We start from the raw sequence: 12,803 nt of genomic DNA, 5'->3' as shown, positions 1-12,803 counted from the left end.
GCATACAATCCCTTTAGGAAAACAATGTAGCAAGGAGCAGTGTTGACAAGGGTCATCAAACTTGTATGATTATTTGTGCAATTTGAGCAATGAGAGAGATTGAGATTTTCCTGTTGACAAATTTGAACATCCTTGTGGATATTTCCATGATTGGTCATTTTTTCCTTGGTTTAAGAAGGATAAAAACTTATGTTGATGATATTCAAAATAAGTCTGAAGCAGTACGCATACAATCCCTTTAGGAAAACAATGTGGCAAGGAGCAGTGTTGACCATGTGCTCTTATCACTACACCAGGATGAAGTTGAGTGGAACATATGGAGGACCACAACAATGTTGGTTCAAAGCCTTCCATGCCTCAGTGATAATGAAAGATACAATGCTTTCAATGAATCCATAACTAGTCCTAGAAGACACCAATTTATGACTTTTGTGGTAGATTATACTCTTGCTACCAAGTGAGTTCTTGTAACAGTATGGAGCTCGTCTGAACCCTAGTAGTGAATACATTTTTTGTGTGCTCTAGAAGGTGAGATCTGCTCCATTGCAATTGAAAATTCCAAATCCTATATTTGAGTACGACTTGTGTGTTGCTAAAGGGATACCAAGACTATTTGATAAGGTAGGTTCCAAAAATGAGAATTGATGGTGGAATGCATCATTCCAATACTCTTAGTTTCAGTCTTCACATCAAATTGTCCAAAGCATAGGTATGAACAATAGCACTGGTGGCAAGACTTACTTGCCAAAGATAAGCCTGCAAATTATACTTGGCCATCCAATATGGCTTCAGACCCTCAGAGCAGATCTATACCAGAAAGGATTATATCAACAATTGTTTTTCTTATGCGAAAATTTAAAAAAAGGTTCAGAGCTAGCAGGAGAATTGCAAGATTTTTTATGGTGGAGTAACCACTACAACAACCATGTTCAAAGATACATAGAACAAACATGCAACAATCATCACTAGAGTAGATTTGCACCTAATGGTGTCCAGATACCCAGATTTTGGCTCAGCCTGGTAGTCATAGAGTCTCCAGATTAAAAGCACTCAGAGCTCAATGTGGCCTTGTTTGCTATAGTGATCAAGCATAGAGGGTGAAGGCATTTCCTTTGATAAAGTGCTGAGAATTTTGTGATTGGTGGATATTGAAGTCATTTTCATGGGTCAATGACAAGATCCTGAGGTTCTCATGAACTCCCTAAAGGAGCACATGTCCATTGGTTTTTGAAGCAGGCACTACTAATAAAAGTGGAAGAAATTCAACAACCCTCCCCTGAACGTGTCTAGTCTCTCTCCAATAGAATGTTCATTATAATGTTGTGTTTTAGTAGGACTGTACAAACAATTTCTTGGTAAATAACCTCAACTAATCTAGAAATCTATTCCAATTGCTAAAAGTTAAAACTACTAGTAAGTTGTAACAAGTTAAAACTACTAGTAAGATGTAAGTTAAAACTATTCCAATGACCAAAATATCATACAAGTTTACTACATTCTTGAGAATTATGAAGCTGTTAACAAAGAAGACACTCTAGATCAGCCTTTTTCTTCTGGTTCTAGCACTAATATAAATTGTGAGTTTTTTTATTAGATCATTCCTACGGCAAAACCAAACTCTGCCCAAGAAGAGAATGATAGTAAGTGTGATAAATTTGTAAAGTTGAAGACAGACAGATCAACCACCTTAATCAAGTTGAAGAAAACAATGGTTATGTTTCTCAGTCCAAAATATTTCCAGGATCTGAAGGAGTGGACTACTTTGTATATGATAATATTTTCAACAATACAACCTTCCCAAAGCTCATAACACAACATTTATATTTTGTGTTGACTACATTTAGTTGACAACCCCTATAGACAATGGAAGTAGAAGGCGATTCTTTGAACATTGATGCAATGAACATCTTGGATTATGATGAAGACCTTTATGGGAAGATGGTTATATACCCCCTTGAAGTTCTTGCTATTTTTTATATAATTTTGATGGATGTTGGTGTTTGCCTTAAACCTTTATGGGAGAAGCACATATAGGTAGGCAGACTGCAATCCTCTCAAGTTTCATGTGTCAAGTCTATATCTCATTTTCAGCTTATGGTTTCATTTGCATGGTTCTTTCAAATTGACCACCCTATAAAATTGTATAAAATATTTATTTTTATTTACATAATTTCTTTTGTATTCAGGAAAGAATATTCAATCTCAAAGATACAGTTAACATGCGAGATTTGAATCCCTTAGATAGGCTTTGGTGACCAGTGCATTTTTTTCTATGATATCTAATCTCTTTAGCCATTTTGTTCAATGCCCCTTTTTGGTAGAAAATAAGCCTGGGTTGTGTTGGCCTTGAAATCTAGATATTGAGAAAATTATTTCAGTGAAAGGGATGATTATACATTGTAGCTCAATAATTGTAGAAATCAAAGAGGCATTTTTCATATGCCTTGTTTGTGGCTATGCTCCACCACCAGTGCCCATTGATAGAAGTATTCATTTGCTTGAGTGCAACTATAATTTTGTTCCATAGTTATAGCTTTTTACTGTAGCTTGTGTTTCTTCATGATTTTATAGTTGCTTGCATAGAATAGAGTTTATACTGAAGGGAAAATAATTCAATTTTAGAGTGATGCATCAATGTTCATGATTTATTCATGCCATTGGAAGCAGTTCTCAACCTCTCTTAGTGAATACTACTCATTTTCTATGAACATGGTTGTGTCTCAAAAGAGGTTCAAAAATGTATTTGGAAACTCATGTTTTTACTCATAACCTGACTACCAAATTGAATTGACGAACCTACTTGACGTGGAAGGCAAGAATGTGTTGCTATGAACTTCATGACTCTGGCTCATAATAGATGTAGGTAATTGTCAATATAGTTGAGTTAAATAGTAATCTAGTTGTTGAATTTGCATTATTACAACATTCTCCTTCTCATTTATTTTGGGGTCAGGTTTGCTGAAAAACAGATCGTAAGGCTGCAAGAAAGCCCTGATGCCATTCCAAAGGGGGAAACCCCACATACAGTCAACTTGTTAATGCATGACAAGCTAGTGGATGATGCCAAACTTGGTGATAGAGTTGAGGTAGAGAGTGATTTTCGGAAATTGTTTTTTGTAGAAAAAATATTGTTGTGAAAGGAGTTTTGATCATGACTTGTGAATATTTTGCAGGTAACTAGAATCTTCAAGGCCATGAGTGTTAGATTAGGACCAAACTAGAGGACAATAAAATCCCCTTTTAAGGTATAATCCTGTCCCAAAGTTGTTTTGCATGTGCTTGGATATTTGTTCTTCTTACTATGCATTATAAATGAAAGTTATAAATGTTGTTTGTTTGCAGACTTACATCGACTGCCTTCACTTAAAGAAGGAAGACTAGACATGACTACAAGATGAAGATCCAATGGAGTGTGATGCCACTAGTGACAACTTTGCTTCTTTTCAAGAAGGCGATATTTCAGCTGCTCGGTATGAAGCCAAGGTATAAATTTAGTCTCATCTTCACCTTTTCACTATACTAATACATTTACTGAATTCATTAACATGTATTTCTGATTTTTAGGTTGAGAAGTTGAAAGAGCTATCATGGCAGCCTGATATCTATGAGAAGTTAACTAGGTTGTTGGCTCTTTATCTCTTTCATTTCTAGTAATTTCTTGTACCTGTACTGTGATCCAACCCTTGAAGTTACTATTGTTGTTGGAAACAACTTTTTGGGGGAATGCCAGTAAAGTTAGCCACAGGTGTCACTTTCTGTGGTGACATCAACATTTTTCTTGTTGAGGACCCAGGTACGAGTAAGTCTCAACTACTTCAGTATGTAGACAAGTTGGCTCCTTGAGGTATTTATACAAGTGGTTGAGGAAGCTCTGTAGTTGGCTTGACTGCTTATGTGTCAAAGGATCCTGAAGCTGGTGAAACTGTATGTTTAATGACTCTGATGTTGCATCATTGAATCTTTTAATAAGCAGCAATGGAACTGTCACATCCATTGAAATTCTGGATTATTGATTAGTTTTTGAATTTAATAGGTATTGGAAAGTGGAGCACTAGTATTGAGTGACAGAGGCATTTGTTACATAAATGAGTTTGACAAGATGTCATATAATTCTCGAAGCATGCTACATGAGGTGGGATTTCCTTCTTCAAATCAGTTCACAAAATATTATGCATTCGGTGGTTTTCTCTTGATCAAGCTTACCCACATTCTATTGTATTTCCTACACTTTTTTGTCATTTCTTAATGTGGTATGCTATTTGAGGCAGGTGATGGAACAACAGACCATGTCAGTTGCCAAGGTTGGGATCATAGAAACCCTTAATGCTGGAACATCTGTGTTAGCATGTGTGAACCCTAGTGGTTCACACTACAATCAGAGATTTTCAGTCATTGACAATATCCAACTTCCTCCAACATTGCTCTCCAGGTAAAGTTTAGTCATTGTTGTGGGCATGGTATGAGTCCTTACGAGGTTTGCTTACTTTTCAAATCCATAAAATTAATGGTTTACACCTGTAGGTTTGATCTGATTTACTTGGTTCTTGATAACGTTGATGAGAAAACTGATCAACACTTTGGAAAGGCATCTTGTTGCATTGCATTATGAAGAGCCTGAGGTATGGAATTATGTCTACTTCTTGGGATGGCTTCATATGATACTTGGAGGGAATTATTCCAGTTTACATGACTGAAATTACATCATTTCTCGTTACAGGACCTAAGAGTGGACACATTGGATGTATCAACCCTAACTTCATTATATATCAATCATACAATACAACACAGACATCCCAAGATATCTGATGAGGCTACAGAGGATCTTACCCATGGTTATGTTGAAATGCGCTGGAGGATCTTACCTATCAACTTTATTCTTCTGCAACACCATGGGCTTGTGAAGCGTGTCTTTGTTCTTAGTTACTTCAAGGTTTGCTAGTCAGCGTATGTTCACTCGACTACAATTGTCCTTGGGAAAATAACTTTATTAGACTCCAAACCAATTAAATTTCACAACTACACTAATATAATTTTGGAATTTTTTTAATTTCTACTACATGTCTCTGTTTAAATTCACTTTATTGGTGGAATTCTCATTTTTTTGTCTAATACGAATCTGATTCTTGATAATGAAGCTCTTTGCACAGGCCCAATATTTTTCAAATAGCTAATGGCTGCCACCAAAGAGCTAATAGTGCCTTGTGGCTGGAAATACCATTGGTGGGAAGGGATGTTTATGATCCATCTTATGCCCAATCATTCTGGGATCCATAAAACAAATGTTCACCACAACCATAATGATTTTTTTACCCAGACAATTCCAATGGGCTTGACAAGATATTGCATTTCAATGCCATTGTTTATAATCTGCTTCAAGCTGTAAGTTGTGATAGACTAAAATGAAAGAGATTAATTTCACAAGGTAGTCATTTTTCTGTATTATAGCTGAAAGAAGAGTGAAGTTGCAAGAAATGAAGAAAATCCTTTATACAGGCTAACATGAATTTCTCTAGTATGGATATGAGTCTTGAACCTAGATATGGACAGAAGCCTGCTACAAGCTATAGTGATTACAATTTCAATGTTTCTCCATAAATCATTAGACTTGGAAGGCCTTTCTCTCCTTTGTCAAGGATTAGAGTTGGAAAACCTTCCTCTCCACTCTCTAGGTTAAGAGGTGGAAGGGTTGCCTCTCCACCAAGAGTTGTAATTGGAAGGGATCCTTCTCTATTAAGTGTTGTTGGCAGGAGTGCTCCTCTAGCATCATCAAGGATTGGAGTTGGAAGGACTCCTTCTCCATCAAGGATTGTTGGAATCCTAAATGACAAGAATGCGGAGAAGGATAATGGGTGGGAAAGGCCTTAGGTTGGAAAGGTGATGGCGATCACCTCAGGAAACTTGACACAAATAATATGAGTGTTCCATATGGTTCACGTAATGGTTATGATTGGAGGCATCAATTAATGCATGGTGCTCTAATTGCTGCATATGGAAATTACAGGGGCTAGAGATCTCTGCATGGAATACTTTCACTTGTAAAACCACCTCAGGAAATTGATATAATGCGCAGTAGAATGGTGTCTAGAAACTGGTGAAATTTTGAGGAAGAAGAATACTTGTGGGAAGATTTGAGCCCAAGATTGTAAAATCATGGAATATGAAGTAATAACTCAAGGAAAGATGATTATTTTCCTGGTGATCTAAAGAAGTGGTTAGGCTTAGAGAGAGAGAGAGAGAGAGAAAAAAGGATGGGTATGGAACTTGCTCTTTCTAAGAGTGATTGGCATATGCATGGACCCTTGTCTCATGTGGATAGACCTATGATGAGTGAGAAGGAGAGACGACCTCCTAGAAGGGTAGGCTTCCTTTCTCCTTGCTCTCTCTTTTGATCTAATTATTTCGATGACAAATTATTACCCACTTCCTTTTTTCATTCTTTTTGTTTTAGTGATTTCCTTAGCATGTAAAGATAAAGGATTTCTAACAATGAAATTTTTCTTAATGTAGGAGTTTTAAGAGAACCATCTATATTCTCTTCTGCAATTAGGTATTTTGTCTCGAAATATCAGAGATACTTCGAGGGAGATATCATCTTTGCTTCAAAGTAGTCAAAGTGCATTAAAACTTCGACCTGTAATGGGTCAAACTCCTCACCAGTCACATCAAAATAATATCCCAACTTCACAATAAAGGTTGAGAACACTTCAAGTTTTTGTTCCTAGTGACAACAATTCAAGTTCTAGCTTGGCATCTTCATTCAATTTAACATATTGTGTTGGTCACCATGTGGCTTCAATGAATGACTCTAGGTCAACAGGTATAGAAATTCCATTAGGAATGGTACCAAAATCTCGGGAAAATGTTGGATCTTCCCTTGGATTTGATACCCTGAGCTTTGAATTCTTGTTGCCTGTGACACCATCATTGAGCAACATTCCATTCTCACAAAGGCAACAATCACAAAGACTTTCTTCTCTATCTCCTATGACACAATCTGTATGGCCTTCTATGCAAACTCTGCCACCTCTACCTCCATCTACACCACTCCTTCAACATCAATAGTTTCAAACACTAAACCATCATTAACATTAGAATAATTTCATGAAGCATAGTGAATCAAAAGTTCAACTTCCTTCTCTTTATTCCCAAGGTCATTCTTCACAGTCCTTTCAACAATCTCCATGGTGATATTTTAGTGTTCCCTTCTTACTTTTTTTTTTTAAATAGGGAAAATCATAGTGGATTGAGATTGCATGGGCTTTAGATAGTTGGGTTGATTTTGTATCACAACACATATGGAATTTATCTGGATTTTTCTAGCTAATTGGGATCTTTTTGTACAACTATAGAGACTAAATTATTTCTATTTATTTGGGTAATTCACTTTGTTGCAAGCATGTCCTTTTCCAGTATGGGAATATTATGATGAAATATAGTTGGTTTACAACCTTTGAAAGAATCTCTTGATTGAGCAGCCACAAATGGGGAGTCTTCTCTACCATATATGCCAAGGGCTTGCACCTAGTCCCATATCCAACAAGACTTGCATACTCAAGCATGATGACTTTCTTGGATGGGTGAGATGGCCTATGAGGCAAAGGGATATGAGGTTTCGTGCCTCAGTTAGGGTATGAAACACACCCTCTTTATCATTATACCAAGACCCTGTTAACCGCTATAGTTATTTTTGATTGAGTTTTAACTGCCATTAGGATATATTTATGGGTGGATCTTCGAAGCCATGGTGAGAATGTGGGTGCCTAATAAGCATGAAATTACAAATGAACGTTGAATTTGTCTGCTTAAACACAAGTATGTATGCCTTCCATACTAGCCAAATGCTTGAGAAATGCATTATGGCTACATGGATAACTTTTGTAGATCAATGACATCAACAATAACATTGTAGAATCTTGTTGGATGTCGTTCAATATATTACTATTACACGACACACCGAATCTTATTTGATGTCATTCAATATCTTACTATTACAAGGCACACCTTCAGAAAATATTTTAGCATATTGCATTTTCCATTCTTGTGCAACACCATGGGCTTGTGAAGGGTGTCTTTGTTCTTAGTTACTTCAAGGTTTGCTAGTTAGTGTATGTTCACTCGACTACGATTGTCCTTGGGAAAATAACTTTATTAGACTCCAAACCAATTAAATTGCACAACTACGCTAATATAATTTTGGATTTTTTTTAATTTCTACTACGTGTCTCTGTTTAAATTCCCTTTATTGGTGGAATTCTCATTTTGCTATCTAATACGAATTTGATTCTTGATAATGAAGCTCTTTGTATAGGCCCAATATTTTTCAAATAGCTAATGGCTGCCACCAAACAGCTAACAGTGCCTTGTGGCTAGAAATACCATTGGTGGGAAGGGATGTTTATGATCCATCTTGTGCCCAATCATTCTGGGATCCATAGAAAAAATGTTCACCACAACCATAATGATCTTTTTACGAAGACAATTCCAGTGGGCTTGACATGATATAAAAACCTGATATAAAAACTTGTTCTTTCTGTTAGAAAATCAAAAAGCCAGAAATATTTTCTTATGTTGATAATTGCTTGTGATATTGTTATGTTTTTATTTATTTGTGATATTGTTATGTTGTGGTCCTGAATTATAGTTCCATTATTTGTGACAACTTGGAGGCTTTGAACATTTCACCATATCCTTGTCAACCCTATCCATACATGACAACATGTCAGTTCCATCATCTGAAATGTATCAATCCTAAATCATAAGAAATGATGCATCACATTATATTTATTTTTCATATCACAATTGGGGCATTGTTACCTTAACTGGTAAAGATACTTGTAGGCATAGTTACCAGACTCAGCTAAGTTATCTTGGCTAGTATGACTCAGCTAGGATCTAAATCTGAGTAGATCAAATGGAGTCGAAGCTTAACTTGGACATAATTCAGGGTCTAACTCAGACTTGAGTAGAACTATCTCAAGATTTGACTTGGGCTTGGGCAAGAATTGGGTAAAACTTGACAGTTAAAAAACAAAAGTTTGTCCAAGTTATTTTCTTTTGACCAAATTTCTTGAATTAACTCTTAAGTCTTGCCTAATTTTAAGTCAAACCTTGTTTCTTTGTCCATGTTGAGCTAGACCTAAAGCTTTATAGAAACAATTTCTGTAATGCTATTTCATAGAGACATATAATTGAGTTTAGGATTAGATGATGCTTCCATCATCGTGCCTATCATTTAGAACCAAGATACAATACATTCATCTATTTGAAATCTGAGTGCCTTTAGAGATAGAACTTTGTAGCAATACTTGCAGGCATATCAAACTTGAGGGCTTCCTACGAAGAGACATTGTTGGCTTATGGGGGCCTAACCCAAGTTCAGAGTTAGTTTAGCCAAACAAATCCTGGTACTACTGGCCCTTTCAGCAACATTCCATGAAGTGCGGACTGAGTCTCACCTGAAGTAGTATGGGAGGGTGCTAGAACTAGGTTTCTGCACCCTTAAGATGTCTGAGGTGGTCGACTCACTCGATGACCCTTTGCGCCCGCTACGGTAGGCACCCTAATATACTACCTTCATGTAGCCCTAACCAGGGACTGTGGACCTCCGCATTGCCCCAAGCTATCTACTTGCGACCTTACTTATTCTCTTAATGAATTACTTGAATGCCTTAAAAAATAATTAGTTACTTAACACATTCGCACAGGTTCGCGCAATAAAGAAACAATATACTTGAAATTACCATTCAATCATGCATTAAACCCGGAAAAGATACACAAAAATGTAGAAAAAATTCTCTTTATTAATACTTCAGATGGTTATAAACTTGACTCACCCTATGCACTCAGCTGCAGGGGTCCGTGCACTCAGTTGTGGACTACTAGGCCTCTGCACACTCAGCAGCAAATCCTTCTCCTACTCTATGACCCAAATACACACTTACACCCTTAGACTCAATCTTATGCCTTCATCTTATTCTTCATATTCCTTCTTTTATTCCCTTTTACAACTTAGAGCCTCGCTCTATTTATACAATCCCATGGTCTATGGACCATGGGTAGGTCGACATTACATTACAAAAGTAAGGGCAGACAACCCTGTGACTCTATTATACTTTCGTGCTCCACGCCTGTAATTCGCAGAGCTTTTACAAAGACTTGGTCAAAACTTGGGCCTTAAGCCCCAAAACATGCCTTGGGGGGATTCCATGCCCGACAAGCCCCCAACAAAAACATCGTGACTCGCCCTCGAGTCACTCGGTTGGCATGGAGATTTTGGCGTGGAGTCCCTCCAACTATGTCCGAACTTTGGCAAGGTCAGTGGCACACTGAGCTGCTACTTCCTGGATCTGCTGCATGCGTTGTTCCGAAACCTTTGTATCAGGAGTGCTTCTCTACATCAGTATGTGCACCCCTTGCATGTTCACAAGCTTGCCCTCAATTGTTGTTGTGATAGTGAAGGCCTCATCTATCCATGGTTGAATGTGTGCCTTTAGGACCACTTCTTTATGTCGAGCCACGTCCACCTTTTCCTTTAATGCTTTGGCCTACTGCATCCTCGCGATCCTTTGGGTGAGGGCCACCATCTACGTAATACCTCTGATGTTGTCATACTGCTGCTGGAGTTTGTTCGCCTTTGTCTCTACATGTTGAATGTTGGGATCCTCCTGTAGCCACATGAGGACATCCAATGACTCCTCCAACATCCCAGTGCAACGCCACACTGTACTGGCAATTTTCTCCAGACCCTCTGCAATAGTGCTAGCGCGCTGTCCTCTAACTTCCAGAGGGGTGGACGGCTACGCCTTTGACTGCAGCTCTGCGATCTTAAGATTGAGCTCCAGCTGAACCTTTGTCATTTCTTCTCGCGCCTCACGTACTCCTGCTACTAACTTTAGGATGCATGCCTCTACTGATTTTTCCATTGGGATGGCCAACTCCGAGACACATTGACAAGAATCATTGATCACTTGTTCCAGCTGTCACATTTGCAACACTACTTCATCGCGCTGCAAGCTCAGCTGTTCCATATTAATTTTCTGCTCGCTGATGACTTGCAGTGCATGGCTCTCCCTAGCTCGTAGTTTTGTAGTGATCCCATCCTGTAGCATGTATAAGGTATCCCACGGGAGCACCACCAGGTTGAGGCTGAGACCCTTCATCGCGCTGATAGTAGGCCTGTCGGCCTCATTTGCTATCACAAGTGCCCCGTTTGGTAACACAACTGTGTTTGTGACCCGGGCACATGTCATCTGCTTTGCCGCTGATATTCCTATGATGAGGCTAGTTGAAAGGGCACCAGCCTAAGCAGCGCACACTTGCAACTCCTACAGTGGAATCCTAAGGGCCCCCAACACAATTTAGTTCTTTGTCATCAAATCCTAGAGAGCCTCGATAGTGATATCACGCACGGTTTCACTGATGTCATGTAGATCACCCTCGGTTAGGGTGATTGGTTCAATCGACAACTTCAATGCCTTTACCTTCTTACGCGACCCTACCCGCTCGATTGGGTGCGAGCACTTCAACTTTTACGCAGTTTGTGGGTCTGCGCTTCCTTTACTACCTCTATTTCCTCTGTTTACTCTGCTTCTTGCCCCTGTGATGGTGTTGTTTGGCCCTCGCCTGCCCTCACAACTACCTCCTGTGTTGTTGCTGCTACTGTGCCCTTTGTCTGCTCAGTTGCTTTCTGCGTCATCCGCACTTCTACTGCCACTGCTTCCTGCCTTCTTTTTTTTGCCAGCTGTGCGATGCGTAGCTTGGTCTCCTCTTTCTTCCTCTGAGCTGCCAACTTCTGTATTTCCGCAAGGTTGGGGGCACGCCATTCTGGCAGCCATGTCTCCAAGATGTTGAAGATAACATCGTCTGTGGCTATAAAGGGTAGCCTCTTGCATTGTAGGGTTGGGTCCTTTCACGCTCTGATGTAAATATTATGCATGTCCACTTTAAACTCCACAAAAGTTTGTAGACTGTTGTAGACAGTGGGCGACAGCCACAGCTTGCGGTTGATCCCCATCCTGAGGTTCATTTCCATGAACACCTAGAATATTTTGCTATCGTGGATTCTAGTGGCATCCTTTGTGGCCCAGAACGAAGCATACTTCACAGCCTCTGGTAAATCTCTGTCAATGATGGGGAATTGGTTATCCTCTGACAATTCCCCGGCCATGAGCACTATGGATAACAGAAGCCATGCATAGTGGAACATTTTTCCTTGTTCTTGGGCTTCTCTACAATTCTCAAAGAATTCCTTGCAGAGGAATGTGGACCAGTTAAACTGGAGCCCCTCCGCGCATTGCTCAGCCTGTGCTACTACTGGCGTGGGTACTTTATCAGCGTGACACCTATGCATGACCTTCCCTACCAGGATTTGGGTCGCCACGCATACTGCTTTGTCCTTGATGCTGGAGATGGCATAACCCCTCTTTCTCCTTTTCAATTTGTATTTTTTCTTCATGGCCTCTGCAATGGCCAAGTCAATGCTCTTCCCTTCCAATATGGGCGTGGGGTCTTCTCCTTTGCAGGACAGCTGAGAGATGTAGTGAATCAAGTCTTCCATGATGGGGATGGGCTCCTCCAACCATAAGCACCCATCATGCGCCAGGCAGAGCAGCTGCCTGATGACAAAAATAGTTATTGGAGCGCGATGGAAATGCAGCACCAGGAGCAAGTTCAGTAGTCCAGCCTTGTCTACACCACGTAACCACTTTCGTGGCTCTAACTCTAGAATCCCCTCCGCGGCTCTAACTCTGTAACCCCCTCTGCGGTGTTTTGTTTGGGCCTCATGAGGTTCACAGTCGCCAAAT

The 12,803-nt window shown here is 39.4% G+C and overlaps 1 pseudogene; it reads left to right on the top strand.

Annotated features, from left to right (window-relative positions):
* The first annotated feature begins 1,863 nt into the window (after positions 1–1,863).
* On the top strand, positions 1,864–4,939 carry LOC149177141 (DNA replication licensing factor MCM4-like; annotated as a pseudogene).
* The last annotated feature ends 7,864 nt before the right edge of the window (positions 4,940–12,803 follow it).

The sequence above is a fragment of the Pinus tabuliformis genome, chromosome 4_1 (assembly GCF_031772625.1).
Source record: "Pinus tabuliformis cultivar Carrire ecotype Pingquan chromosome 4_1, CPIR1, whole genome shotgun sequence".
NCBI classification, from domain to species: Eukaryota; Viridiplantae; Streptophyta; class Pinopsida; order Pinales; family Pinaceae; genus Pinus; species Pinus tabuliformis.
This window is presented reverse-complemented; position numbering and strand designations above follow the sequence as displayed.